The 27,014-nt window shown below is 43.4% G+C and overlaps 1 pseudogene; it reads left to right on the forward strand.

Moving 5' to 3' along the window:
• Positions 1 to 5,476: 5,476 nt before the first annotated feature.
• LOC129736150 (leucine-rich repeat protein 1-like) lies at positions 5,477 to 27,014 on the forward strand (annotated as a pseudogene).

Raw genomic sequence — 27,014 nt, forward strand, 5'->3', positions numbered from 1 at the left:
GAGCAGGAGAATTACTGCTTGTACAGGTGCTCTTTACTCCAGGGGAATTGAAACACTGCCTCTGCAGCAGTCCAAGCTAATGCCAGCCTAACAGCAACAGGTGAAATATAGAGAACCCCTGGCACCTCACACTACATTGTTTCAGGAATGGCTTTAAGCAGCCTGGTGTGAGTTACGTTTCATCAATAATGACATCAGCCTGCTACTTTTCCTGTTAAAGTAAAGCAGCAATAAGCAGAAGTAGTCCCTCTCCTACCAAAAATTCACTGAAATTATGCAAAGAACTCATCACTTTGAAATATGAAAGAAACTCCATGCCCTTCGCAGCAGGACAAACTCAATTAGACAGAAAAAATGGAACAGCTGCTTTTTCAAACAGACAGATGACCTTATGGAGTAATTTTCACACTCAGTCAATCAAAGCTTGTGGTGTGATTCATTGACCATGAGAATGAAACTAGACAAGAGACATTGTTAAAAGGTCATTCCTTCCTATGGATGAAGGAGGCTCAAGTGAAATATTAAAGGAGTGCATGCCCTTTCTCCAAGAGATGTTGTCCACACTTCCATCTACAGTCAAACAAGAGAAGACTAAAAAGCAAACATTCTTCAGTAATGCCAAACACCGTGCATAAACATTAATGTCTTGCCCATGTCCCTGTGGTCAGCGACGAAGGTTTCCTACCCCTGAACTTTTCTAGGGAGGTTAGACCTGGCCAATGAAGTCAATGAGAATGTGTGTTGATTACAATGGGCAGGCCTGTTGTGAAGGAGGATGGAGAACAGCTGAACAGAGATGACAGCTACAGCTTACAAGAGCAGGTGTTGGGATTTAGCTTCAACTGTTACCATTTGCCTCATTTAAGCCAATGTTCCCAAGCCTAGGGACCTATAAATACAATAAAGAAATAAAGATCCTTATGGAGGAATGCACAAATACAAGCCAGAAATCTTTTCCAGTATATATTGGTGTCTCTTGCTTCTTCATTGCAGGCAGTATGGGTAGGACCAGAGCAGCCCCTTCCTCCTGCAGTTTTGGCTTTAAGTCCAGGAAGGTGATTTAATCTCTCCTGAGCAGAAAGCACAAGGAGGTAGTGTTTTTTAGGCACCGTCTCCAAAGGAGAAGGTGATCCCACTCATACCTTCTCTTCACCGGTTAAGATAATGTGATGACCATCAGGACACCATTTACCACTAGAAGTGACTTGAGAAAGGGGAGCTCCTTAGAAACCATGCTGGGGAGAGAGGGTTGGTCTGAGACAATGATCTGAAGAGCAGAAGGAACCATGCACATACGTGGAGGGACTTGTGAAGCTGAGATACTATAGGGAGGGATAGAGGAACATTTCATGCAGGAATGTGGGCCACCACTGCTGCCATGATCATTTTTTGAGTGAATTCACCCACCATACCCTGGCAGCGTGATGTTAGCATGCGGTTAGGTATTGGCCACATTTCTGGTTATCTCATCAATGCTGAAAAGCTGGCTGCCCTCTGCAATGCCAAGTAAACAGGTGGCTGACTCTGAACAGAGCTGCTCAGCTCTTGCATCCACCGGTTGGATAGGCCAAAAGATCATAATCATCAGTTCTATTGTTGTTGCTTGTTTGCATCTTTCTCCAGCCCATGTTGGGTCACTGCTATCAATGGGCTGTTGAGAAACCTCCCTCCACAGTCTCCATCCTGTGCCCTATGAGCCTTTTATAACTTCCAGCCAAGCATTCAAACACTCCTTTCTATTAATAAACCATCTGCTGGGCTAGAGAGAAGTTTTGACTGAAATATTTTCTCTGTACAAAACTCACCAGTTTGGGCATACACATACACTTAATGGTTTTGGTTTTATCAAATCCTACTGGTTTAGAAAAGTAAAACTGTAACACAGTTGTTCCTCTAAATGCTCCTCAACTTCCTTTTTTTTTACATTTCTTGGAAAACAAAGGGGAAAAAAGTTATTTTCATTTCTGGACTACAATGATATTTCATTAACAAACATATAGTTAAAAATACAGAAATGATAGCTCAAACCCAAAACTAATTGCAGGCTTTTTCCCAGCTTTTGGAACTGTTTCCCAGCTGTACTGGTTATCCGTGCAGCTCTTCCTCCTCTTGCTCTTAAACTGCCTCTGCGAGTCCAGGGAACCATGCATGCCACCAGGAAGGCAGACAGACTGTTTCTGCAGCCATGGTACTCATTTACTGCCCTTGTTTGATTCATCTGGAATTACCCTTGTTTGACTCTTCTACAAGTCTGTTGACTTTGACTGAATAGAGATTTACATAATTTCCTCATGGGAATTCTGAAAGCTGGTAACATACTGCCCTGAGAGTGTTATTTCCCCATTTTATTTCCATAGCAGAATAAATTTGGATATGCTGCTGCATATTGCAGCACATGATGTTTTTTCTACTCACTTTTGAATCAGGCAAAAATCTGAAAGATGTATCTACAATTGTTACTTGGCTATGGTAAAAAAAGAAAGAACACCTGGATCCCATCTCCTTTTCTTATCTCCCTCAAAGATGAAAGAAATACTAATCAAAATATTTGACAAGATCTTCCCACTCTACACAGTGCCAGGAAAATGCAAGTGAGTGCCTATGTGGCTAGATGCAGCCACACAGCTATGACAGGCTGTAGTCTTAGTACAAGACTCATAACATTAACCCTCCTTTGCTCTCTACTGACCTAACGCTCTGCATTATACACAGTGCTCATTATATGCCATATGAATGACAAAAGTTCAGGATCAGCAGGCTCATGAGAGGACAAAGATGCAGAAGATTAAACTATTTCTTGTTTGGTGAAGCCAGATAATAGAGTAGCCATGGACATGGTGAATCTGATGAATGATCTCCAGTTATGACTTACGCGGCCTCCGGCAAAGCAAGTGAAGTTTCTGTTTTTTAAATCTTGTTTAAAGTCTTTTTGAAGTTCCTTCACTTAAGTAAATAACAGCACAGAGTGGGAAGTACTTCTGTAGGTGCACAAACACAAGGGAAGAAGCTTACCATTAGGCATCTGTGTTTTTCAGCTCTTGTTTTTTCCATTAATACATCAGCAATAGAACACTTTAACTCATAGACAGGGTGCCAAGATGCCTTGCACAAGAAGATGCTGCAGATCCAGTGCTGCACTAGGTGTTGTAAGGGCTTATACGCCTGAAAGTGCTCACAAAATTTGGGTAATTTCCTTCCCTCTCTCTCTCTCTCTCTCTCTCTCTCTCTCTCTCTCTCTCGTCTTTAAAGTCTGTGTCACCACCAGTCTTTAATCATTGCAGTTTCCCTCATATGACCAATTTTGTCTGATATTTGACATTTCACACCAGGGGTTCTGGCTTTTTGCTCATGCCTTAAGGAAATTAACTGGTAGCAGTTTGGCATACATTTTCATGGGGATAAAGGTTACCAAATTCAAGAAGCACTGTTTTACACTGCTACTGTGGGAGGCAAGCCCTGGCAACCTAAGCACAGCAATTTTATAACACAGCAGCCATCATTAAGATCCACAGAACATGCAGAATTGTACCTTTTCCTACCCTTTTCCACAAAGAGCTCAGTGCATTGCCATAGTGCCAGTATCATGGTTCATTTATTTTCCAATGCACCCTGCTTTTGGCGGAACATAAGATATGTAAAATGCTGTACTAGCTATTTCAATATTTTCTTAATTGATACATTCCCTTAGAGTCATTCTGCACCACTGGAGCAGATCAAAGAAGATTGGCTTTCACTCTCAATCCTGCGGCAGAGCCAGAAGCATCCTAATTCTAAGCAACACAGGAAGATTTCTTAAACACCATCATTTGCATTTTCCTGAGTGCTCAGCTATCAGTACACACTGTTCCCTTCGTGCTCTTTTCCCCTGTTCCCTCATGAACCATTGCACTGTCCTTTTGCTTCGTCTGCTCTATTCCACCTCTTAAGTCATCTTTCTATTTTTTTACATTTATTTTTCATACCGTTCTTTTGCTTCATTTTCTCTCCTTCCTGCTTGCAAAGCCCTCTTTTTCTGATTGCTACTTTCATCCTGGGTCATTGTTTCACAACCTCTCCCTCCTTTCAGCATCTCTTTCCCTTTCTTACCCCCCTGCTCTTCCCATTTTCATTGCCAATCCCTGTTATTCTTTCAGTTTGAGTGTGGAAAAGCAGGATTGTCATGAGGACTCTGTAGCCTTGCACTAACACCTGAAGGCCCAGAGAAAACCAGAGTCCCTTTGTGCCGCAGCCTTGCAAACACATCGGTGCACAGTCCCTGCCCAGGGCATTTGCAGTCTTTCTCCCCAGGGGAGGATTTTGCAGGCTGGAGGGGGACTTACACACTTGCTTCACACCAACTGCTCCCTTGAAAATTGCAGGCTAAACACACAAAGGGCTGGAGGGGTGATCTGACTTGCTCAGAGACACGGAATGCAGTTGTGGAACAAGGGATAGGAATTAATTGCTCATCTCCCCGTCTGGTACATTAATGGTATGACAGGAAAGAGACAGCAACTGTATCAGGATTTTTTTTCCCCTTATGGAAAATGAACCAAGAAAATGAAGCGGCATTTACAATTAGCCTCACAATGTGTGCAACAGTCTGGATTTTTAAATAAGAAAACAGCCTACATTTCCACCCCCTCTGTTCAGCTGGTGGTTTACCTTCAGGCAAATCTAAAATTAAATCCCTCTGAGGCTGATGACAGACTTAAAATGGCCTGCTGTATCCTATCTTCCCCTCGTAAAAGAACACTTTTGGTCTGACTGCCTATTATGCTAGTGACTTTAGCCTTTATAATTAATACTGCTCCAAAGCAGCCATACCTCTAAGACCCCAGTGGTAGCATATCAGCTCCTAAATACCTGCCTTCCAGAGGCAGGTAGCACCACGGGGATTTATGTGCCATTCTCCAGACACCTGGGTCCTTAACTCCAGCTTTATCTTGCAGGTGCTGAATGTGGCTGAAAGACACCATGGTCAGTTAACTGCAGCTCCTCCAGACTCTGCAGAAGTCTGCAAAAAAGTGGTGTCATTTCAGACAGAGGCCAAAGCTGCTCAGGGAACAGCCCCCTCAGGGGCTACTGCTGTGCTCTTTGCAGCATGGAAATCTGAGCAGTGATTAGCACTTCTCTTTTAGTTTGTTTTTATTGTTAATGATCCATTTTAGTTTCTCATGTGGTTCCCTTAAAATAAAATGCTTTGGACTGATCGTGTCCAGCTACAAGGCTGTAACTCTTCATCTCTCCAAGTGAGTTTTCAGCCCAGTGGGGCTGCCTTTGAATTCCTCTCTTGCTTTGCCTTCTCCTAATAATGAGGAAGCAGACCTGCATGGCTGAATCATATTTGTGTATTTTCCCAGGCAGCTCCTGAATCCTGGAGCCTGCTCAGAACAGAAATGTCATGCACAGCGGGACTGGGTCTGGCATGTGGGTGGGTTTACTCAGGCAAGGAAATCAAATCTGGGCCCAGAAAACAACACTTGACGGTAAGGGGATGGGGCTCAGCCTGCAGCTGGAGCTGCAGTTCAACCTGCCAGGGTGGCTGAACATTGATGGTAAGGCAAAATAAACTTTCTTGACTGGTTGCTTTTGGTTGTTTTTTTTCTAACGCTGCTGCACTGGGTATTCTGATAGGTTCACTTCAAGGCTTAACAAAAATTAAAAAGGGAGAAAAGAACAACTGAATTCACATCTAAAGTATTTTGGAAAGAGGCAAAATGAGTGAATTTCTCATAATTTCTTTTTACTCCCTTCAAAGTGGGAAGAAATCACATTTGTATATGTGAATTTTGAAATATAAACAAGCACACTGGCCCTTGGTGCTTTGCTGCTATTTATTTTTAATAATGAAAGCAAACGAGAAAAGGAAAGCATCTGTCAAGCATGTAAGCACCTTTTGAACATGCTCCATGCACCTGTGAGAAAAAAACCCAGCAGCTTCTCTCTGCCCTCAAGCCCAGAAGGGAAATACAGTCCAGAGAAGGCTAAATCTGAACAGCTCATACGTACTGTGCTCCTATCCTCACACTTCTCTCTGCCCAGAGAGAGGAAACGGCAATATGTGGGCTTTAGAATTTAGCAAGAAGTTGCTGTTGCACAAATACTGTTTCCCCAAATAGATAAATAAAGAGAAAAAAACAAAAGGGTACATTGCCAAGGAGAGAGAAAACTCAGAACCATCAGCACTAGCCCCTTCTCACTGGGTGTCCAGTTAGACCATTTCTGCCAAAACTTGCAAAAGCGGCCTCAGGGATTTCACAAGCAAATGTGATGTGCACTTTCAAAAAATGAGCAAGCCAAAAACTTACTGATTTGTATAAAGACCTACCTCTGCTTCTTCCTTGTTTGGCAGCACATCTCTGTGCATCATTTCATGTCAAATCTAATCTGACAAAACTCTTCCGGACTGATGCTGTGCCTTTATGCTCCTCCTAATGGACCATGACTGGCTATGGCTCTTACAGGCAAGAGTTTCAATAGCAAAGATTTGCCATGGACATCAGAGATTACCTAAGGATATAAAACTTCCTGATTAGGGTTTCATATGGCTTCACACAACAAGATGAACACAGCTTTAGGCAAGCGCTATATAGGCAAACGATGGCAAAACACTATAAGGCAAACAACAGAAGTATGAATCAACAGCCACCTTTTATAGACTATAGCATGGATAGGTAAAGTTGTTCCTAGACTATTACCTACTCCCATCTGAATGAATTACTGTGTACATCGCTGATAATACCTTGGCACACATCAAGAGCAATGCTGGCTTTATGCCATTAGCTGGTAAACACAGCAACAGGAAGAAATGTCTTGGAAGTCAAAAACTAAAGGTCATTTGGTAACCTGCCTCCTTGCCCTCTCATGTCAGCAGTGGCCTTCCCGAAAGACTTCAAGGAAAGCTACCATTTGATTTGGAAGTGTTCCCTTCTTCCCTGGTCTCTCAGAGCATCATTATAAGCAAGGGAACCATTGCCAGCTTCCCACAGCTCTCCTGAGCTGTGTTACCAGGTCCATGCCCTCAGTGTCCGACCCTGCTGTCCACAAGAGCCTTGGTGTACAAGGGTGAGCAACGCTGTGTCAGCTCTTTGGCTTTCAGCAGTGTCCGTCCTGCATGTGATTCAGAACCACAGTCTACCCACATACATCATCTATATAACCATGCAATCCTGTTTTTGTTATCCCTGCCATTCCTCCCACCTTCCTTCCTATTGCTTGTGTCATTAGCTTATTGCACCTCAGCCACAAGTAGACTATAAATTCTTCAGGACTTCTTATGCTTCAGTGTCTTCTTGCCTAATGGGAACACAAACAGTCATTACAAAACAAACATAGACCTCAACAGCTGGGACAAATAAGATGCGTACATGTAATTTCAGTCCCTAAGGTCTGTTTGACCTAGAAACCCATATTTGCTTCAAGCAATTCCTCTTGTGCTTTCTGCTTTAGGTCAGAGATGAAGTTGAATCAAACCGTAAGGAAATGAAATAAATGCACATGATCATTTAATGATCTGAAAGTCTAGTATGTTTACATTCTGTTTCCTGGGCAATTGACAACTAGATAAAATCCAAGAACTGAAAAAAAAAAAAAAAAAGAAGAAGAAAACAAAAGAAGAAAAATTGAAGAAAAACCCCTCTACCAGTAGAGCTCCCTGAAAGGAAAGCAATTCATGCATCACAGCTTCCTTGTAACATAGTCTTCCACAGACTGAGAAAACTATCAGCTGCATCTTATTTCATATTTTCAGGTTTAAATAAGATATGTAAAAAAAGCAGAGATGAAATGTCAAGAACGCATGTGGTGTCCTCCAGCATTGGCTTTCCAACACAAAAGACGGAGTGCCTAGTCAGAGGAGAGTGATCCAAGGAAATGGAGGTAGGTATGTCTACATGGTATGTGAGACTGGAATCTGTGACCAGAGCTACAAGCAGCCACCTAACAGGCTGGGTTAGGGACATGTGTACCGTGCTGTGCACACCCACACCAATATGAGCCATCCTATCCATCTCAGCCTCTTGCAGAACATGACACAATGCTGCTCCTCTGCATGAGCTGCAGCCTGCTTCCCTGATGTAGGCCATGCAGCCTTACGCCAGTGTACAGGGCACTTTGAGACCGATGGCACAGGGCTTAGACCAGACACGTGCCCAAATCCGTATCCCTACCACCTACGCTGTACAGAGGAAGTTGTTTGCCTCGCATTGAATAGTACAACACTAAAGTGAAAAAAAAAAACCCCAAAACAAAACAAAACCGTGAAATAGTAGAAAACTAAAGTTTTCTGGAATGCCACCTTGACCCAGCCCTAGGCTTCCCTCCAACTGCATGGATGCTTCTGTGCCTAAAAAATCCCCTGCAAAGACCTCCCTGAGGCCAGGGTTAGTGAAGATGGTGCCCTGCCTGAACACCCAGTGCTGTCTGGGCACCGCAAGGCACCTGAGGTCTAACCCACGGTTCAGCCTTCTGATGGGATGTGTGTTTGCAAATGGGATGACAGCTGTGTTTGCAGCAGTGTCACAGCCAGAGAGGCTTGGGAGCTAAGGTGTGCGATTTCACACCTCTTCCTTCCCAAAAGGGTACCCTAGTTGTCAGGCCACAGGTGAATTTTGGAGAACTCTCACACATATGTCAAAATAAGCCTGTGCTCAAGTGTTAACAGGATGAGGAAACTCATTATTAAGCATATTGGAGTTTGTAGCAATCTGCAGATCTAATTGAATGTGGTCTGAAACAGGCTTTAGACCTTAAGAAACCACAACTCCATAACAGCCCTTTGTCTAAATTTCAGCATGGGAATGAAGTATCAAAACCAGTATGCCTTTGGCATGGATTTCTCTTCTTCACTCAACATTTTTTTCTCTGCTCAGTATACTTACCCAGCCAGCTGCAAACCTCCCCAGAGTCGCAAACAAAGTGATGAGTCAGTCTAAAGCAGTCTCCAGCTCTTTGCCTGGAAATCTGGCAGGCTCGCTGATGTTACACCATCAAATCAGCTTCTGCTATCTTTCTTCAGCTTCCTTTCACCTGTGTTGCCAGGGCCTGATTTTGCTTTAATTTACACTCAGAAATTATTGCTCATAAATGGTTTGCAATAGTGAAAGGACAGAAGAGGACTGTAGTAGGAGGGCAAGGAAGCAAAACAAATAGAAAAGCCCAAACCTGCCCTGTGCTGACTGGTCAGCTTTAATACATGGAGGCGGTTTGCAAGGGCTGCGACCCATGGGCGGCTACAGCTGCCGGGCTGTTGGTGCCGGCTGTCTGTGCCAGCCCCGGTGTGGCCACCTGAGTGGCTTGCCCAGCAGCCACCCGTCTGCCATGGCTTAGAGAGCAGCACTTTGCAGTCAGTAATGCCTCAGCAGCTCACAGGCAGCTCACATCCAGCTGTCTGTACTCCAGGAGCAGGGTGGACAGCTGGGGCAGCAGTGCTGTCAGCCCCTGAGCTCCCGCATCGTGGCCCAGACCCCTGCAGTGGGTTGCCCAGCGCAGCCTCTGGCTCAGCTCCTCCTGCCAGCAGGGCAGGGAAGCAAGCCGAAGGTCCCGGTTTGCCATGGAAATCAGTAGTATAGGGAGGGCAGGACCTGCACCAGGAGTTTCTCTGCACACAGGTGTCTAAACAGACAGAAAGAAACCCTGCTGTAAATTGACCTCCAGCAACATTGTCTTGAGTAGCACCAACCATGATCTGCACTGGAGGAGACCCAGGCACCTGTAGCATGCATATGCCAAACCCCCCGCCCTGTGCTCAAGTGTCAACAGGATGAAAAAATCATTACCAAGAGAGAAGATGCTAGCATTTATAGTATTACGTGCTACATGGCTTACATTAACATACGTTCAAGAACAGCATCAGTGATCTGCTTTAAAATCGTCATGTTTGAAAGAGAAGACTTTTTCTTCCCCCAGCGTGCTTGTGCAATGCACACAAGCATACTAGAGCCTGCAGCAATCTGCAGATTTAACTGAGCGTGGTCTGGGCATGCAGATCCTGTGTGTGCCTGGGTCTGTGGGCAAAGCAGGTGAGGGGACAGGGAGGGACAACTAGACGGTGAGGAGGGCAGCACCCACCTGTCTGCCTGGCTGTGCTGAGGGATCTTCAGTGGGACACCTTGCAGCCATCTGTCCTTCCACTCTCAATGGGATGAAAAGAGCCCTGAAGGTGAGATTTCAGCTGCACAGCAATTTGGGCTGAAGTTAGGCCAAACGCAAGATGCTTGTAGCTTTCACTCTGAAGGCATCTATGGTCCAAAAAAGACCTTGTGTTGGCCTTCAGCCCAGGATGAACTTCAGCCCTTTAGAAAAGAAAACTTTCAACAGAGCTAAACACACTCTTACTGGTGTTATCCAGGAGTTAGGCCCACAAATAAACCTCATTTTCTCATTCTTTTATTACCAAGTCCACAAAGTCCAATGCTTACTTTGGAGGAAGAAGAGCTGTGCATTGCTCTTTCGCTGCCCATCCCAGCACTGACGATGCCATCCTGCCTGTAACTGTCGCAGTAGTGCACATGCCCACTCAGCAGGCTACTGCTGCCATATTATATATTAAACCATGTGTTTAACGTTTATAGGTCATTTTGTCCTCATCTGCATTATAATTTTGTTGCGCATCATAAATGCAAAATGAGTTTCACTTCTTCTCCCTACGCCTTTGGTTTATTGCATTTACATAAAGCTGTCGAACATTTATGACGATTTTTATAACTTTATTAAATGAGGTTCTTCAGCTACCAAGAAGATGACATTTCTGCAATAATACCGTTATTTCCCAAACCCTATTGTCTGGTATCTTTGTCCTCACTGAAGTGGTACATTTTTCATTAAACTTAGCAGTACATGAAGTCATTAACATGACAGTAGTGTGCCATTAGGGCTGTTGTAGCAATGCTGGTAGTGACTTCACCCTTGGGTCATCTGAATCAATTGTTAAGTGTCGAGAGATATTGAATGACTTAGAAAACTTAGAATTTCCTTGCCCTAAGTAAGTCTTCTACTCAGACAGCACAGAAAGCTAGCCTTTGTTAGTTCGACTCATCTGGAAAAGGAGAGCAAGCTACCAAACACTGCAAGCCAAGACAGCCAAAAATATTAAGACATCCTTTCCTTCCTCTCTAGCATTCTTTGTAAACTGAATCTTTTTTTGCTCCCAGTAACATGTTTTCATTTTGATTTTCATCTGCTTTAGTGATTAAACTTGTCTGCTAACCCTGAGGGCTCTGCTGATCTTCCTGCATGTCACAACCTGTCATCAGAGTCACAGTCACTCTCATCCAGTGGGGAAAAACTAAGTGCAGAAGCAACAAATAACCTTAAGACGTGGGAAGCAGCCTGCTAACAGTATAAAGCCTGCCTGTTTGTTTCTCTATATAGCATTTAAAACCTATTGGACGACTCAAAACCTTCTAAAGACATATGAGTCTTATCCCTGAACCAGTGAGCTGTGTATCTGTATTTTTCAGACGAAGGTCCAAAACTGCTTTGCAAGTAAGGGAGAAATAATTTTCAATTCACTTCCCAAAGTCTCTGAACAAGCCTGGAGCAATACAGAGCTACTGATATCTCTTAATACTGTCTGAACTGGCAACAGAAATCACAAGCCAAACTGTCTAGCAATGCATCTCAAGGCAAATATGTCACCTTGACTTAAAAGGATGCTAATTTTTATCGTATTGGGAAAATAATATTTTACAGCTACTTAGTACAAGTTGGCACAAACACAACAAACACATGGCAACCCAGCATCATCAACGCTGTAAAATTTACATAACATAACCTGTAGTTTTGGTTACAATGAACTTTCAAAAATTATTAAAGTCAACATAACTTTTCAGGGTCCAGTCTTAAAATTTACAGGGGCTCATTACGGAGATTTTTTGCAGTGGCATTCCTGAATCATTTATTATTTCCTACATTTTGGGACTGCTGATGAACTCCATTTTTGTGTATCACTTACATGCTAAGAAGTCCTGAGCCCTTCACTGTGACAAGTATAAAATGCAGCTGAGACTGTAAACTCTGCAGGGCAGGAATTGTGTGTACTGTACAATAAGTAAATTAGTTTAGGCAGAATCTTGTAATTCATCACTTTAAGTAGGACTGATGGCAGGTTTATAATAATATAAGTTATTATAGACTTAAAAAACCCCAAATTCTTACCAATCTGTAAAAGTAAGGGTAGAAATCTTCTATTCTGGAAGAGAAGGGTGGGGCACTACCTCCAGCTGAAATTCAGTGGAAAATTGTAGCCAAATGGTTTGGCCATTTCCAAAGCCCACTCTCCTCTTGTCTGCTTGTGTTAGCGTTTCCAGAAATGGTTTGTTTGAACAGCTGCAGCATCTCCCTGCTGTGCTGCTGGGACTGGAAATGTGACTGGTGATAGAGGGGGCAGGCAACAGCCTTGTGTTTTTCAGGGCCAAAGCTGTGAAAACGCATTCAAGTTTGGCCACATTATGAACCTTGCAGGTGATTTTAGTGTGTTTGAGTGGGGGAATAGGAAAAATATGCTATGCTGATGTTCAGCACCATTGCCTGTGCCAGCTCAGTCACCCAATCCCCCTTCCACCCACTCTGGACTAAATAGGGCAATTGCCTGTATTACATCTGTGGGCCACTGCTGACTTTGCTACGGCCAGGCTAGAATAGCTGCACATAGGCATACAGACAGATTTGGGAGAGGAAGGGCTGCTGAGGGCAGCAACCATCTGAGTGCAAAGCACCTGGAGAAAGAAAGAAAGAAAGAAAAAAACATAGACTGTCTATTGGTTTGCATCTGCTTGGCCAGAGAGAAGGAAGGAGAGGGAGGGAGGCACCTTGCCAGGTACCTGCCACAACTGGCAGTGCAAAGAAACAACGTGTGTCCCTTGAAGACGCACATCCAGCTAAGGAGGTGCATCCAGCCATGGAAGACTACTCCACAGCTCCCGCAAAGGTGGGGCAGGTTGAGTCATGCAAGAAGAGTCAAATACAGCCTACCCTGTGTCTGTTCCGTGGGGGAAGGTGTGATGGCAGTCTTATGGACAGCTGGTGTCCCCTCCTATACCATGCATACTTACCTCCTGTGTAAGTCAGCAGCACCGATTGCACCTTTGCTTCTTTCCCCCATCACTTGTTGTTGCCTTTGGTGTGCAGGAAGCCACGTGCTGCTGCCACAGGTTGCTGTAGTGCCATGGGTTTGTGACCATGGTGAGTCATTGATCTGCACTGCTGCTTTGCACAATCAAAGACGTGGGTTTCATGTTTACAGCTTTTAACACAGGCCAGACACAGCCGTCATGGCTCAGGAATAGCTTTCCTCCAAGGGTCCGGTGACATACCTGCTGTGACTAATGTAAGAGCTGCCTCTTCCTGGAAGAAGGCTGCTTGTCCCACAGGACAAAACAGATTTCCCCAGGTCTTCCTTCTGCTCTCCCCGATCTAAGAGGTGTCAAAATGCCAGGGATCACTCTAGATGGCTTTGTGTACAGGAGTAGGCTGCAGTGGCGTGGATATCTAGGGAGGCAGGCTTCTCCAGGGGTGCTGCCAGGCCGTGGGGGCAAATGGGGTACCTGGTGGTGATACAGTTAACGTGGGGAAGACCTGGGCTGTTCCAGAGGGCAGATAAAGCAGCAGACATACAACTGTGCTTGGCATACAAATGAGCCGTGAATTTCATTTAAACTGGTTTTCTTTTTAACTGTAATTTTACAGCCAGCAAAAAATGTCAAAGCATTGGAGAACATTCAAAACTTGTGAAGATGGGGGGTTGTTAACATAGTTGTCACTACAAACTTGAAATAGATCTTTCAGCTCCATGTTAAAAAAAAAAAAAGGTGATTCCCTTTCTGTCCTGTGAGCCGTCTTCTCAGTTGCTTCTTCCACTTCCATGGGAGCTCTTGCCCTCACTGCTTCACAGTGTGACTATGCTGTTCTTCGGGCTATTTTATCCCATGCATGCACAGCTATATGTGTGCACATCTATATATGCTGTTTATACATCTATATATAGCACACAGCCATATGTGTGTGTATCTATAGATATAGAGGAAGCAAGAACACAGACTTTTGCCTTCTACAGAGCTGGCAACGTTTATGGTGATTCCTGTACTGCCTATCTGTTTGGACATCTTATACATCCTTCACATAAGCTGGGTTGCCATCATAACTGCTCCCTTCAGCTGGCTCAAGCATTGGACACATTCCTAGCACTTGTATTTTTTAATCAAAAGCTTCACATTTTTTGATGACTTTCCTGAAGCCTCAGCTCTGAAGACCACGGTTTACAGGAAAAACTTTGCTTTGTCCTTCTTTTGCGTTTGCGTTTGCATTTGCCTTTGCCTTTGCCTTTGCCTTTGCCTTTGCCTTTGCCTTTGCCTTTGCCTTTGCCTTTGCCTTTCCTTTTCCCTTTCCCTTTCCTTTCTTTCTTTCTCTAAAGTAACCTTCAAGCCTTTTAGTTGCAAAAACATGGACTATACAAAAGACCCCAGATACCAGAAAGCAATTAAAGTTCTTACTATCTTTGTAAGATCTCATGGGCTTGCACCACCCAGTTAATAATTTTTCAGTGCTTCAGATGAGCAAAAATAGAAGTGTGTTATTTTATTTGCAGTCCTCTGTTTAGAGAACCTTGTTTACTATCTACCAATTACTTGGAAATTTCTTCTGTGTTTGCATTAGCGGTAATAAAGGTACATTATTCTGCCTGTTTGGCAAAGCTGGTTACTTTTACTCATAACAACTTGTCTGGCTTTGTACATTTTTTAATTCAAGCTTTTTATTTGGTATATCATCATTGGTGTGGTCAGAAATGAGTAGTTTTTAAGGGTGCTAATTAATCTAAGAGCCTCTCTGTCACCATTTACTTCACCTCAGATCTTTTTTCCTGCCTATTTCCTGCCTTTACTAATTTTCTGTGCATATTTTAAGTGGAAGTACATAGCCTTTTCCATGGGCATCAGGCTTCTGAGGTTTTTCCTTTTTTTTTTTTAAACATGCCCATTCTTTCAAAGAGCAGTCATAGATAAGAGCAAAGTTTATTCCTATTGATAGTGTAATCTATTTCCTATTGCTGAGATCAGTCCAGCGAATTTATTGCTTCTTGTTTACAGTCTGAAAGAGAACAAGATCTTTTCCCATCAGTCTTCCCATCAGTCGTGAATATGCACTATTTATTGCTTTTAAATTTCTGGTTAAATAATATTCTGTCACCTCTGAGGCAATTTCAAATGGAGAATGTTCCTGAGGACAGTTAAGAGTCAGCAATGCCTTTTCATTGTATGGAATGACATAAATGACAAATGATGAATGAAGACACCATTAAGCTTCATAATTTCTTTAGATGAGTTTGTCTGACACCTGTTTAAATTGAACATCAGTATTTGCAGAGTGAATACCAATTCTTCCCACAAGCCTTCATATGGATTTTACCAGGAGGAGAGTATTTTGATTGTGCAGTTAAAAAATTCCAGAAGAAAAAGCAAGTTAATCTTATGCATAAGCCATGAGCAGTCATTGCATGAAACCAGCCATAAATGCTCTGCAAACATGCAATCAGAGTAGCCAAGGCAGAGTAACAGCAGCTACTGGGGATTTCAATGTACCCTGGACATGACCTGCGGGTCTTGGTACACCACATGGGTGAGCAGCGAGATACTTCAGGTCAAAGCCACACTGGCCTCATCTGTTCAGAAACAAGCTGGCTCCCCTCTCAGATTAAGAGGTCTTTAATGACAGCACCCTAATTACCTGTAGTTCATTAGCGTGCAGCAGAAGTGCTAGTTCAGTGACTGGACAGATGCCCTTTCCCAGGTCCAGCTGTGCCTTTCCCAGCCTGGCCCAGACGGTAACTGCTGCCCTCTTGCCCAAGGCGGCCATTCCTTCGGTGTTACCAGAGCACCAGTCCCTAACCCAGTTCAGTTAAAACAAGCCAGGTTCACAGAAACAAGAAGTTTAATCTGTGCACTTGAAGAATATTTGAAATTAGCAAAAGAAGCAAGAGAACATAATTTCAAATATACTTTACAGCCATAAACCTGCCCACAATTTTGTCACTCCAGGCTTCATACAAGGCCACAAAGATAAACTGAGCCTCCACCCGAAGGTCAGGGTCATCTGACAGACTGCTATCACGATTGAATTGGGTCTGATGTCTCAAATATTTATGCTAATTTTAGACACCTCTCACATTGCTCAGATGGGCATGTACTTTTAGAGAGCTCCCTGATTCAACAGCCCATCTCACCTAAGTTTCAGTGTCCTTAATGGCAATACAGGCACAGGGATGTACATGTCAGTGTGATTCAGGCTCCAAAATCCTTATTGGCAAGAACAAGTGAGAAAAGGAGATAAAAAGCAAAACTGGAGGCTGAATTTCCAGAGCAGACTTAAAAAACAACACATGACTCTTCAAACTCCATCATGAATTAGCAGAACATTATAGACAAAAACATCCTCACACGCTGCCCCACGCTGTGCTTTGCGATCAATGCAATTAATTAAAACAATTTCTAAAGATGTGCAGCTGGCTAAGTGCATACTGGTTGCCTGTACAAAGCATACAGCAACACAAAGCTAAATCTCATGTCTCCCATGTACAGAACTCCTGCTCTAGGTAGAAGCTCCTTGCCGAAAGATGTGAAATAAAACCCTCAAATCCAGTGGTACTGGTCACACCTGTGATCAGTGTCATCCTTAGGAGTCTTGTGGGATCTTGGTCTTCATGCTTACTTAAAATACACATAACAAAAGCCAATTGAACAGAGTCAGTTTGTTTAAAGTATTTTCTGTTTTCAAAACTCCAACAAGGTGAAATATGCGTCACTGCTAGGACAACCCTTCCTCTACTCATTTACCCACATTTGGTTTGTTCAAACTGCATTTACATGCAAAGGGGTCTCCTCAAAGAAGTCTGTGATCTCTGTAGCTCCAGTGAAGCTACCAAATTTCTCCCTGCTGGATTTCCCTGCTGCAAATGTGTTCCAGATCTGTCTCTCAGGAGCCAAGATTCAACAAAAAAAGAGCTGCCAGCTACATGAAAGTTTTAAATCTGTAGCAAGAAGAGTAATGGAATGAGGATAACAGTTTATTTGTAGAAGTAGAAGCAAGGAGTCTAAATAAATGAAGCAACTGATAATTGTTTAGACATTCAGAGGTTTTGTAAACTATTCATTAAATTGATGGGATCCAATGCATCCTTCCAACATTTTACGACATAGAAACGTATATGGATAGGCCCTTTAGCACATCTCTCTTCAGAATTTTCTTTCCAGGCTACTTATGGCACTGAGACATCTAGTTATCAATTAGCCAACAGGTCCATGACCTCTGTGAACACCAGTTTTGAAATTCTTATCCAGGGAATCCAGACCATCTCACAGATATACCTAGACAATTTATGTGCTTGTAAAACTTCTGCTGGATAGAATGGTAATAATTAATTGTTCTTCAGCAGACAGCCTAACCTAGAGCAATCCCATATAACAGATCACGAGTCATTGTCAAATACCTTTTATTTTCCTAAGGAAAAAAATCAACTTCAACATAGTAAACTAGTACCTACTTAGAAATAGAAGGAGTGTCTAGATCCAAAGCAAACCAGAGATAAGGGCTGGAGACCCAATGCCTTTGGCTGTTTTTGCATTAAAGTGCCTGGTGATCCCAAACTTAACATCTACCACCATTGTTCAGGGGGAGACCACCTGAGGTCTGAAAAGATATTTTTTTTCTGTTTATTAGAAAACCATGAAAAAAATCAAGAATCTCTTATAAAGACCATACTTTCCGTTAAAACATGAAGTCACTGGAAGATAAAAAGATGATTTATTTTCACATTTTTAAGGTAATGCAAACAGTGTGTTTGATTGTGGAAAAAAATCATGAAACAAATCTGAAATGGTACCTTTTCCCTCACCTGTTCAATATAATTGCCCTGGTTTAAAGTTAGTTAACTCAGAGCAATATTTTTCCAGAAAGACCAGTCTGTCAATACCGATCAGTTAACAGCCCAAAAAGTTCCTCTTTTGGTCACATGACAAAACAAATGACATCATTATGATAAAACTTCCCTGTAAGTCAGGAATGTGTAAAAGTACACTGACTGCATACTGCTAGAGAGTGCAACAAGAGCAGGCATAGAGGTGACACATGCATTACTACCAAACACTGAAGACAAGGTGGAAAAGGTGGCAGGGCATGTTTGTTGTGCCTCTCTGGAGGGGTAAAATGAAGACAACACAGGATAACAGAGGATTCTCAGACTATAAGAGTCATGCTTCTGTTAAGCAACACTATCAAATGTCTAATTATTGAAATATGTGAGTGCAGTATCAAAATGGCCATTACCAGCCTGCTGTATCAGCAGATTCATACATCTGAAAACAAGCAAGAAAACTATTGCGAGAAGGTGAGGTCACTACCAGAGCCCCATCATTCATTTAAAGATGCACCTACAAAGTAGTATGAGGGAATTAATAACACTCGCTTGATCCATTCACTAATAAGAGGCAGCAGCATTGAAAGGAGGGAGGACTGCACAGGGGATTGGGCAGTTTTATAATTTTCCAGTATGGGCTATACCTTAATGTCATATAATGTGGTGGTAACAGCTCAGCTGTCCTTCCTTGCACTGGATATGGGCTATACCTGCCTCTCTGCTGCCCAGCCAGAAAACCATATTCTAAATGCATGCTAAAATAAACATTTCCAGCCTCTTTATGGCCAGGGCCAACAAACTCCCAACAGTTACACAATATGTGCAAAGCCTCCAAAGCAATATTTCTGCAGCAATATTTCTGTAGCCCTGTTAGCTCTGTAGTACACACAGCACAAAACACAGGAGATTAGACTTTTAACACACAATTTTTAATAGCTGACAAATAATAATCTTTGGCTTTCAAAACTTTGGCAGGGAGCCATTTAAGAATTATAGGCTGAACTGTGAAAGAAAAATGTGTTTTGAAATCCCATCTTTATTAGTTAAGCTATCATTATTACTATTCAATTATAGTACAAATGTGCGGCTTTCATAATGCAAAATAACATTTCAAAGTCTTTCAACAGGATTAGATGCAATGTGCCTCTCTATTCAGGCCCAGTTCTTCAGGATACCAACGTGCCCCCAAATCTCCCCGAAACCTACCAAAAAGGCAAAACGGAGGTGATGAGACATCTAAGAACAGCAAAAAGGGTCATATAGGCCTTCGTTCCAATCATCGGTGGGAATAATTAATGATAAAAAATGTAATCTCTGCTGGGTTGTTGCTTGCAGAAAGACAAGCCAACAGGACAGACTCACCCTTTTACAGGAATAGGAAAGAACAACAGTTAGAAAAGAGTAATCCCTCATCAAAAATGCTGAGGAGGAGAAGAGGTGGGATGAGAAATGAGGAGCCCTCTGTTTCAGTAATACTGCCTTGTTGATCTTCCCTCCCTCCACCATGTGGTTTCTATTTTCTTGTATTAATCTGTGCTTCCCCTCCCAACATTTTTTCATGTGGTTGTCAGTTTGAGGTCAACAAGTACTAAGAATGGACTGAAAAGAATTTCCAGGATGTTTTTTAGGACTATTAATAACTTTAGTAGCTATTCAAGCAAACAGCGCTCAAGTGTTCGTCGTACTCCAGGGTGTAAGCTCATCACTTAAAGAGGCTGATTCAGAGTTTCCTTACATTACAGATTGTACATACTGTCAGGTACAGTATGGGGCTTTGGAGACAAGATGTCGCTTCCAGTGAGATGCTGAAAAAGAAGGAGCCAATACTGTATCCACCAACGGGAACATTTTTCAAAGGCAATAAAACTCCAGAGACAGGTCTCAGGGGATCTTTAAGTGTTGCCACTTATAGTACTGTACTTCCTAATTTCAAGGCACCCCACTGCATGGCAGGCATCCTCAAAGCCCTAAGGTGTGAAGTATTCCTCAACAACACGCAGCAAGGCTGAAGTACCTATCAGTGAGATTGGCAGAAGACAATGAAGCCAGACAGGCTGCCAGAGGCTATGGGGAGAGATGGCACTTCTGGAAACACATGATTATGCTTCATTGGTGCTGTGAAAGCCAATGCAGCATCCCTCACCACAGCGATGCAGGGGAACTCAGCTGGCACCTGAAGGAGAAAGGCAGCATCAAGCCCACAACGCAGTGAATCATTCGAAGTAAAAGAGATCTGATCAGGGATGTGCAGCACAACACACCTCAAAATCACACCAAAGCCTTGTGTAGGGCAGACTGCCAACCAGATGATGACCTGTGCTTCAAATGGGACAGAATACCTTAGCTTCACATGTCCCACTACACTGCTTTAACCAATATAAAAAAATTGTGCAAAAAAAAAAAAAAATGGGCAAAGTGGGAAGACACAGCCAGAATCATTCTTAGTTGTCTTCTGTGAGGCCTGACTTTGCAGATGTGCTCTGAAAATAGCTTAAAACAAAACAAAACAAACAAACAAACAAAACCACACCAAAAACAAACAAACAAACAAAAAAAAAAAAAAAGGAAAGGAAGAAAGAAAAAAGAAAAAAAATCGGGCCTGGAACATGAGAGAGGCCATGGAGCAGATGATCCAAGAACCCTATGGAGGCCCAGGCATGAGGCAGTCTGAAGATGCCAGGTGTGGCTGCTCATACATGGACAGATGTCTCCGTTTACGAGTAATCCCCTCTGCTTCCAAGGGGATTAAACATATGACCTTGAAATGCCTAAAAACAGGGCCCAAAGTCTATTTTAAAGTTGATTTTTATAAATCAGAGGATGATGTTTATCAAAGGAGAGACTAAAACTTGCACAGGAGGTAAAGCAGCGCTATGCCAAATTTCAGAGTGATGTGTGGGGGCATAAATCACACCAGGAGGAGAATATCAGGGATTTAAGTGATGAATTCAAGACCAGAAGAATATGTGCTTGATAAAATGTGCTATCTTGGACTCCTCCTACAGACAACAGCTTTTGGGCATCCAGGGATTCCAGCATCCTGAGAAATGCTGCAAATTATGTATTTTTTTTCCCAAAGGCTTTGTTGTGTTCTCCTTATAGATTTTGTATTTCAGAGAGTAAACAAAAACAAAAAAAAAGCAATACTTAGAAGTTATATTAATTTTCTCTCTTGCCTCCCCCTCAAAATGGCACAGGTTAGCAGAATAAAGATTACAGCCATTTATGAGCTGCCTGTGCTCATTGACCTTCCAGAGCAAAGAGCGGGGAGCAGCGGCAGCTGAGGCACCATGGGCTGGCAGAGGCACGGGGCACACACGTATGATCAGAATGGGAGGAGCTGCAGTGCTGGGCTGTGGGGTTTGGTGGCTGGGCTTTCCTACAGGCTTATTTGTTACCCTGGGCAAGTTATTTAACCTGTGTCCCCGGAGGCCCAACCTAAAAGCAAAGTGGTGATGAACCTTCTCATCAACTGTGTTTCTCCTGGCTTTTCTAAATGACCCTCAGGGCAGGGACTTTTTCTCAGTAGAGCTTGTTCCAGCCATGATCCGAATGGGGAGCCAAATGCCTGTGTGGATGGGGGAGCCAAATGCCTGTGTGGCTCTTCTCTACCATACCCGAGTACCCGATCCCCTCCCCTGGTTAACTCTCCCCTCTTTCCCTCCGCATCTATGCAATGACTGCTCCAATGCATTTGCATTTCAGTTGGTTTGACACTCCCAATGCTATTTACTCGTGTCATTGGAAATCTAATGGCATTTTTTCTAGTGCACAGACATGTTTCCATTAACTGTGGTTAAATTCCAGCTAACACAGTTACATGATCCTTACCTTCACTGGCAATTGCAGGGGAGTTAATACCACATTTTCACTTCCTGCATTTAAAAAGGAGACAACTGTATTGTTTCAAGTTGTTCTGTGCATAGCACATTCCCTTCATCGTTTTGCAAAACCCAGGAAAACTTGTGAGATATGCTAAAGGTCAACAGAAATATATTCTCCATGGGATATCCCTAGAACAATGCCTCCACTGAAATGTTTGCAGTGAAGCTTTGAGCTTTGGTGTGTACGTGAGTATGAATGTCCAGAGGGAGGCTGGCAAGAGCCATCACATTTGGGGAGGAGGTAAAGGGACAAAGTGGTACTAATGTTGAAAACAAATCTGGAACAGGTAGAGAGGAACAGATTTTGTACCCTCTGAGCTGAAACAGCAAGAAGAGGCTTGGGGGACACTGCACACAAATTTTGCTCACCTCCACAAAGCCAAATGTTATTGCAGAGCTGGATGTAGCTGTAAGCCTGGATGCAGGCATGGTATTCTGTTCTGATTGCTGTAGAGAGACAACATCCTCTATACCTACTCCTCAGCACAAAGGGGCTACACCTCTACACCTACCCCTCAGCAATATCACACTGCCCTTGGAGGCATCGCCTGCTCAGTGCCTCTCTCCAGGCTGGATCTCTCCAAAAGCTCCACCCCTGCAGCCTCTGCCTGTTCTGGAGGCAGAGTAGTGATGAAGGTCCAGTAGTGATGAAGGTCCATCTTTGGGAGTCTTGGGGGGCAGAAAGGCCAAAGTGCAAAGTCTTCCTCCAGCAGCCCTTTACCAGCCCATCCCTCCCCACGCGAGCCCAGACTACACACAGTGTACAGGCATTATAGGGTGCAACCCCCATCCTCCCTCCAGTAAATCCACTCCTGATCATCACAAATTAATTTTGTAGGAGGTCATAAAGTGTGGAACAAATGTTGGTCAAGGGCATCACATTTTCAGATCAAAAACATGCTCTTATATCCTGAGCAGATTAGATTAGGATTCAAGTGGATGTGGATCTGCAGTTCAGGATGCCTTGTCCTGTTGATTTTTCCCAACATTTTCCAGGGCAAAGGTTAGATACATGTGGGAGATAGTGGATTTCCTGAAGGCATGCTATAATCTTTCCCATACAGATGATGGAGTCAGGACGCCTAACATCGGTCAGAACGGTGCTTCATTTCTGTCATCCGTGATGGCTAATCGCTTCTGAGGCTCGTGGACTCAGCTAGGTACCATTCACTGAGCTGTTCCGATTTACAGCTGCAGTTAATTTATTTTAGGTAGGTGATTGCTCATTCTGTTTCACTGACTTACCATTCCCAGATTTTGGAAGACCACAATGGCTTTTTAAGCTAATTGGACTCCGCTTCCTCAGATTCTTACACAAACATTTAGCACAAAGCACAGACTGCTCTTTCCTCAGCCATCTGGCAGAGAAGCCGAAACCAACAATTTTCCAAGTCAAAAATCAGACATCTGAAAATAATGTTAATGTATTCTAACCCCTTTATATATACTGAACAAGCCAACAGGCAATTTGGAATATGGAAAACGGGCTGTAGGAAGGACACACCGTTCATTTTGCCCTTCAGCATCCCCAAACAATCAGACTAAGGCTGCAAGATTAGGAACTCAAATCCACCCTCCCCTAGAAAGGCAATACTGCCTGCAGCCCAGCATCTGCTACACCAAAGATCAGGCAAGGGAACTGAGTTTTTTTTAATGGATTTATGCTGAGAAGCAGAAATTAACATGTATACTTAAATGGACACATGCATACGCACACTTCTATGGGATGTGGGTTGTTGTTTGCTGTCACCACATTACATCCTACTTGCCTTGGTAACAAAGACTTTCTAGCTAAAATAATTTGTAAGTCCCATAGTATACACCTTTGTCAGTCAGGGCTGGAGAGCCTGTCTTGCTAGTGTAACAGACTCCATTTTTCTGTAAAACAGAGGGTTTAGATAAAGCTGGCAGGAAGGAGAATGATAAGATGAATTACTGACTTATGAAATGATCGCTCCTTCCATGTGACACAGCTAACAGGGGAAACGGGGAAACTGATTTCAGCTTCCTGGACCTCCCAGCCATCCCAATGCACAGCAACAACAGGAGGAGAAAGCCACTGCTGCGTTCAACACCAGTGATGTTCCAAGAGGTAAACAAAACTGCACGCTGTATTCAAAGCACAGAACTCAAAAGGATGTATACAATATGCATGCAATAAGCCTGCACTGTATAGATATTTGTGCTTTTCATATTTGCCTGCATAACGCAATATAAAAAAATCTCATATAGTCCACAGATGTCACATGTGTGTCCATCAAGAATTCTGCTTTTGCAGGACTTTTCCAAAGAGGAATAGGCATATAAAACAGTTAACGGGACAATTACAGTAGCATTTAATGATGACGATGAAGAAACTGCCCAGAAGCAAGAGAATTAACATTTGGCAGAATCTTTTTTACCCCAGACCAGTCTCTAAATGAAAGACCATCCTCACACAGAGGATCACTAAAGTGGAAGAAGATGTAAACTCTCTCTATCTGATCTTCTCTCCAGCAAAGAGATTTTTTTTCTTTTTAAAAATTAAACAAATGTATTTCAAAAAAGTTTTCTTAGCTCAGCTTTTCTAAAACATCTACTGCAAGATTGGTGCTTGATACTGTCATTCACAGTATGTGGTGCTTTTTCCCATACATTCCACTTGCCAGCAAAAAAACCCCTATGCAGAGCAGCACAGGTACTTTACAGCAGGAAGAAACCCAGTCTGTTGCGCAGTGCCTGTATGCTTATCCCGCAGTTTCTGTATATGGCCATCCAAAAGGCTCATGAGCAAACAACCACAGACAGCAGCTTCTGCATTTCCGACTTCCATTCCCTGTTCTCTGTTAAAGTATCAAACCAGCACTACGATATACTGGCAGGAGTACACAATCTCCCGAGTAAATCTGAAGGGTTAAATTCCCACTGAAGATGGTGGATGTTTCAATGTGCTGGGGGCCTACTGGTACCTCTCCATTATCATTGTACCCCTTCTTTGGTAACAATAGGAGAACTATTGAAAGGAAACAACACCCCCTTTGTCTTTGCTGTTAGAATGGTTTTCATAGCTTAAAAAATGCTGGGCAAAACCGATCTCAGAGGAGGATATCATCCCTGTCCAGCCGGCAAGGATAGATTACCATCAGCTTTCAAAAGCAGCAGTGTATCTTTTCCAGCCCTGTGAGCCAAGCAGATGGATGGCTGGATGGACAGTGTGGGGGTAGCCATAGTAACCATCATCCCGTGAAGCTCCTGCTCACATCTCTCTATCTATCACAGCTGGGGAGAAAAGCCAACAGTTCAGTGCCGGGGTGCAGATATCCGGTCAGACCTTTGCCTCTCAGCTCCAGCTGGGTTTTCCATTCCTCTTCAGCAATTTTTTAATCTCACCTTCTTCGTCAATGCTTTATGGATCATGGTAAAATTCAGTCTCAGGGGAAGATCCCTTGAGCAAGCGTCTTCCCAGCTGCTGCACCCCATGTTGTGGGTGGATGTGTGTTTGTGGCTTTCTCTGCCTGCCAGGAGCAGGAAGCCCCTCAGCCTCCCCCAGGACAGGCGAACACCTCCATCTTTCTTGAACTCACCTAGAGCACTGACTGCATGGCACATGAAGAGAGATCAGGTCTGACCCAGCTGCCAGCTTGCGTGCAGCTCATCAGCCATCATGCATCGAGAAGCACAGGGCTCGGAGCAGCTTTGTGCTGTACCTGTCCCCACGGGAGCTGGCTGGAGGGTGCTTGCATGCAGACACCACCCTGGCTTTTCAAAGGTAGTAAGAGCCCAGGTGCTGCAGCCTGAAAGGCAGCTGCTAGGCTTGGATGCGGAAGAAGGCTGCTCTGCCAGTGACTGATGGTGTTATCCACTCTCATCTTTCACTTAGGGTTTTTTCATAATTTCCATCAAAGGCAAAAGTCTCTTCTCAAAGCAAAATTTAGTGGCACCTGCGGCAACTCACCTAACTACCCTGGATGCACTCAGACAGGCATTTTAAATTTTAAAATGTACCTGTTGAAAAGCAAATATAATCACTTGTATTAAATTGGGTGACCAAAGCCCATGCCTGTTTCAGAACCATGGAATAGCTGAGGCTGGAACTGGCCTGTGAAAACTGTCTGGTTCCATCCCCTCATCACTGTCCTTTTATGTAGCCTGTACTTCCTCAATTTGTCTGTGAGGATACTTTGGGAGACCGTGTTGAAAGCCTTGCTAAAGTCAATATAAACAACATACTGTGTTCTGCTCATCCACTGTAAAGGCTACTGGGCTGGCCAGGCGTGATCTTCCCTTGGTAAATTCATGCTCACTACTCCCAGACGACTTCTTGCCCTCCATACATTTAGAATTCATTCGCAGAAGGATTTGCTCCATCACCTTACCAGGAATCAAGGCAAGGCTGACTGACTTGTAATTCCCTGCATCTTCCTTCTTGCCCTTCTTGAAGAAGGCAGGACATTTTTTTTCTTCCAGTCCTTAGAACCGCCCCCCCCCCCCCCCCCCCCCAAATCATTGTGACAATTCAATGATGATCAAGAGTGGCCTTACAATGGCATTGGCAGCTCTCTCAGCACTTAGGACTGTATCTGTCAGGTCCTATAGACTTCTATGTGTCCAGCTGGTTTAAATGTTCCCTAACCTGATCCTCCCCCACCAAGCATAAGTCTTTCTTGCTCTAGACTTTCTCCCTGGTTTCAGGGACCTGGAATTCCTGAAGGCAAATCTTATCTGTGGAGACCAAGTGAGTGAATGCATGAAAACTTGTGTCTGCAGCCTCATACTGCAAACTTGCTTGAATCGACATGTGTTTGCTCTGTTTGAAGGAACTCTGAAAGACAGACCTAAGTCATAAGCCTATTAAGCAATTGCCAGCTACTGCTGGTGACCTGATCTACCTTCAGGAGCTTAATTTGCACAGCAGTCACGTGGAGTCGGTCAGTATTCCTCTCCGCAACTCCACCCTTCAAACAGTTCTTGGACCTCAGCCAAAACAAAATCAAAACACTTCCAATTCGGTTTTGTGAACTGCGAGAACTTGTTAATCTTAAAGCTCGGTGACAATGAGTAGATTAGGTTAAACAGCCTGTTTTGAACAGCCTAATCCGAGTGTTCCCAGCAGACAACTTCAAATACTATTGACTTTATTAGCATGCACTGCAAGAGCAGCCGTAGATTACTGAATGTATTATGGTTGTCACTTCCTTCCTTCTCATCCGTCTGAAGATATGGAATTGGCTAAAACGTGCCAGGTGTATGAGCAGGCAAAGTGA

Source organism: Falco cherrug, chromosome 5 (genome assembly GCF_023634085.1).
Source record: "Falco cherrug isolate bFalChe1 chromosome 5, bFalChe1.pri, whole genome shotgun sequence".
Classification (NCBI taxonomy): domain Eukaryota; kingdom Metazoa; phylum Chordata; class Aves; order Falconiformes; family Falconidae; genus Falco; species Falco cherrug.